Source organism: Chrysochloris asiatica, unplaced genomic scaffold (genome assembly GCF_000296735.1).
Source record: "Chrysochloris asiatica unplaced genomic scaffold, ChrAsi1.0 scaffold00098, whole genome shotgun sequence".
NCBI classification, from domain to species: Eukaryota; Metazoa; Chordata; class Mammalia; order Afrosoricida; family Chrysochloridae; genus Chrysochloris; species Chrysochloris asiatica.
Genome location: NW_006408616.1, coordinates 10,586,993 through 10,591,402, shown reverse-complemented (window position 1 = coordinate 10,591,402; position 4,410 = coordinate 10,586,993). Strand labels below are relative to the sequence as shown.

At 41.6% G+C, this 4,410-nt stretch overlaps 1 pseudogene; it reads right to left on the bottom strand.

Moving 5' to 3' along the window:
- Positions 1-2,335: 2,335 nt before the first annotated feature.
- Positions 2,336-3,337, bottom strand: LOC102823102 (annotated as a pseudogene).
- Positions 3,338-4,410: the final 1,073 nt, after the last annotated feature.

Genomic DNA, 4,410 nt, shown 5'->3' with positions numbered 1-4,410 from the left:
AGAGAGAAAGTCCTGGTGTGGCGCTGTGAGCTAATGAGTCAGACTGCAAAGTCATTTGAACTGCAAGGTCGGTGGTTCAAGATCACCAGCTGCTCCTTGGAAACCCTATACAGGGTCACTATGGGTCGGAATCGACTCGACGGCATTTAACAACAACAACTATATATATACAATAACAACAATAACTATATATATACTAGTTAAAATGAATTCCATTAGTATTTTTAAACAATAACAATGTTGTTGCTGTTGTTGAGTGCCATTGTGTTCATTCTGATTTCATAGCAATCCAGTGTAGGGTTTCTGAAGAGTGGCTGGTGAGTTTGAACTGATGACCTTGGAGTTAGCTGTACAGTGTTTCTCCTACAGCACAACACCAAGACCTGGTAATAATAATAATACTGAGGGATTAATATGTGCTGGTGCCTTTTCTAATGACAAGTTTTGTCATATTAATTCATTGAATTGATTGAAGAAAGGATAACAAGTAAAACAGCTGAAAGAGGATTGGAGTTTACGTCTCTTTCACGTACGGATCCCAACTGATAAGGCAACTCAGTTGTCAGACTCAGACTTCATCTAGGTTCTTTGTCCAACATTCCTGTGGCATTCATCTTTCTTCATGCTCCAAGATGGCTCACCACCAACTACTTATTAGTCCAGTGGGAGGAGGGAAAATGGAAAAAGAAGGGGTGACATTTAAGGAACCATTGTAGCCATTGCACACACCTATTTCTTTTATATTTTGTTGGCCAGAACTCATACACAAGGCCACAACTAGGAATAATTGATAAATGAGGTGTTATTCAAAACCAACAGTCAAGATTATTCTCAACAGAGAGAGATAGAAAGCATTCCCCTTACAAATGGGAACCAGACAAGGATGCCTTTTTCTCTTCAGTATTATATTGGAAGTTCTAGCCAGGGCAATAAGGCAAGAAATGGAAATAAAAGTTATCCAAATTGGTAAGACACAAGTAAAACTATCCTTATTTGCAGATAATATGACCTCATAAATATATATATATATATTTTAAATCCCAGAGTCTCAGCAAGAAAATTACTGGAAATAATTTAAAGATTTGACAAAGTAGTAGGGTATAAGATCAACATACAAAAATCAGTCAAGTTCCTCTGCAATCACAAAGTGAACTCTGAAAAGGAAACAAGACAAATAATACCATTTACAATAGTTACCAGAAAGATAGAATAGTTAGGAATAAATCTAACCAGAGAGATACAAAACACTTATATAAAGAAAATTACAAAATTGTACTTCAAGGAATCCAAAGAATACTATATAAATGGGATAATATACTATTATCATGGATAAGAAAACTTAGCCTTGTGAAAATATCAATATTACTCAAAATGATCTATGGATATAACCCATACAACATAATCCCAGTATAGTTCCCACCAGCATTTTTTAAAGAGATGGTCATACCAATTAGAAATTCATGAATAATTTCTTTTAGAAAGATCAGTATGAGGTTACTCCCTATGAGGTAGAGGTTAAAGATATCCCAAATTCCCCTAATTTCACACATCAGTGCTCTGTAATATGCTGCAGTGTTTTACAGAACTCACATCTGTCTTAGAAAGGATTCACACTATAGTGGAGGCTGGCAAATTCTAGATCCATAGTTCAGAGGTCAGTCTGAAAGATTCTTCTCAGCCACACAGTCTCAGAAGCTGTGGAACCCAAATCAACAGGTCAGACCACAGACCTGGTAGATCAGATGACAGACCACAAGTCCCACCAAATTGCAAAATCCAGAGCAAGAGAATGAACTTTGCCAATACTTTCCTATATACATTGGACTCAAACCAGGCCCCCAAGGAAATCTAAGGTTAGTGACTTGAGTCACACCCTCTAGTAAGGTGGAGGCATCCTTAATCCTTGTTATTGTTGTTGTTGTGTGTCATGGAGTCGGTTCCGACTCATAGCGACCCTGTACAGGGTTTTTGAGACTGTAAATCATTACAGGAGTAGAAAGCCTCATCTTTTTCCTGCGGTTGTTTCGAACTGCTGACCTTGTTGTTCACAGCCCAATTCGTAACTACACTACCAGAGCTCCTTCCTTCCTTAATCCTTAGTTATGCTAAATTCTTACTCTTTTTTTTTTTTGGCTGGATAGTGTACTTTATTGATGGTACATGACAAGACTGGGTTCTCTAAAGCCCCTCCCCTTCTCCAGGGGGTCTGGATGGAAACTGAGGATGGGAGTTTCTCAGTGTGTAGGGGGATTAGAGTTGGGGTAAGGACTACAAGCAGCTGAAGGCCTCTCTCTTCCTCTAGTGCTATTTCTGGGGCTGGTGGTCCAGGGGGCTTTTATTCTTTGGAGGCCATGTGGACCATAAGATCCACCACCCTGTTGCTATAGCCGAATTCATTGTCATACCAGGAAATAAGCTTGACAACGTGGTCGTTGAGGGCAATGCCAGCCCCAGCATCAAAGGTGAAAGAGTGGGTGTCACTGTTAAAGTCACAGGAGACGACCTGGTCTTCAGTGTAACCCAGGATGCCTTTTAGGGGTCCATCTGATGCCTGCTTCACCACCTTCTTGATGTCATCATATTTGGCAGCTTTCTCCAGGCGGCAGGTCAAGTCCACGACAGACACGTTGTGAGTGGGGACATGGAAGGCCATGCCAGCGAGTTTCCCATTCAGTTCAGGGATGACCTTGCCCACAGCCTTGGCAGCACCAGTAGATGCAGGGATGATGTTCTGGGCAGTCCCACGGCTATCATGCCACAGTTTCCCAGAGGGGCCATCCACAGTCTTCTGGGTGGCAGTGATGGCATGGACTGTGGTCATGAGTCCCTCCACGATGCCAAAATTGTCATGGATGACCTTGGCCAGGGGGGCCAAACAGTTGGTAGTGCAGGAGGCATTGCTGACAATCTTGAGTGAGTTGTCATACTTCTCATGGTTTATGCCCATCACAAACATGGGTGTATCAGCAGAAGGGGCAGAGATGATTACTCTTTTGGCACCACCCTTTAAGTGAGCCCCATGCCTCTCCAAGGTTGTGAAGACACCAGTGAACTCTACAACATATTCAGCACCAGCATCACCCCACTTGATGTTGGCGGGATCTCGCTCTTGGAAGATAGAGATGAGCTTCCCATTGATGATAAGCTTCCTGTTCTCAGCCTTGACAGTGCCATTGGACTTGCCATGGGTGGAATCATACTGGAACATGTATACCATGTAGTTGAGGTCAATGAAGGGGTCGTTGATGGCAACAACCTCTACTTTGTCAGAGTTAACAGCAGCCCTGGTGACCAGGCACCCAATACGGCCAAATCCGTTGACTCCAACCTTTACCATCTTGTCTCAGGGATGTGGCTGGTACTGCAAGAAAAGCTGCAGCTGCCTGTCGAATGGGGAGGAGCAGAGCTAAATCCTTACTCTTTAGCCCCACATTAATTCTTACAACTTGTTGTTAGGTGTCTGAGTTGGTTTTGATTCATTGTGACCCTATGCCCCATAAAACAAAATGCTACCCAGTTCTGCATCATTCTCACAATTTTTACATTTGAGCTCATTGTCGCTGCCACTATATCAATCCATTTCATTGGTGATCTTCCTCCTTTTCATCGACCGTTCACTTTGCCAAGCATAGTGTCTTTCTTCAGGGACTGGTCCCTCTTGATGATCAAGTCTAAAGTATGAGAGAAAAGTCTTGACATACTGATTTATGAGGAGCATTCTAGTTGTATTTCTTCCAACACAGATTTGTTTATTGTTCTGGCAGTTCATGGTACTTTCAATATTCTTCTCCAACATCATAATTTAAATGCATCAATTATTTTACAGTCATCCTTATTCATTGTCCAACTTTCACATGCCTATGATGTGATTGAAAATACCTTGTTGAGGTCAGGCACACCTTAATCCTCACAGTAACATCTCTGCTCTTCAACACCTTAAAAAGCTGTTTTACAGCAGCTTTGCCTAATTTCTTGACTGCTGCTTCTTTAAGTGCTGATTGGGAATCCAAGCAAAATTTCAATTTTTTTTTCCTGTTTATCTTGATGTTATTTATTACTTGTGAGGACTTTTGTTTTCTTTGTTGTTAAGTCCCATCAAATCAGTTCTGACTCATAACAACCCTGAATAGGGCTTTTGAGGAGTGACTGGTGGGTTTGTACAGCCAACCTTGCAGTTTAAACTCACCTTGCAGTTTAGTGCGTTATCCTGCAGTGTCACACCAGAGTCCCATTGAGGTAAAATCTATACTGAAGGTTGCAGTCTTTGATTTTCATCAGTAACTATTTGTAGTCCTCTTTACTTCCAGCAAGCAAGTGGTGTCATCTGCTTATTGCAGGTTGTTAATGAGTCTTCCTCCAATCCTGATGCCATGTTCTTCTTCATATAATCCAGCCTCTCAGATTATTTGC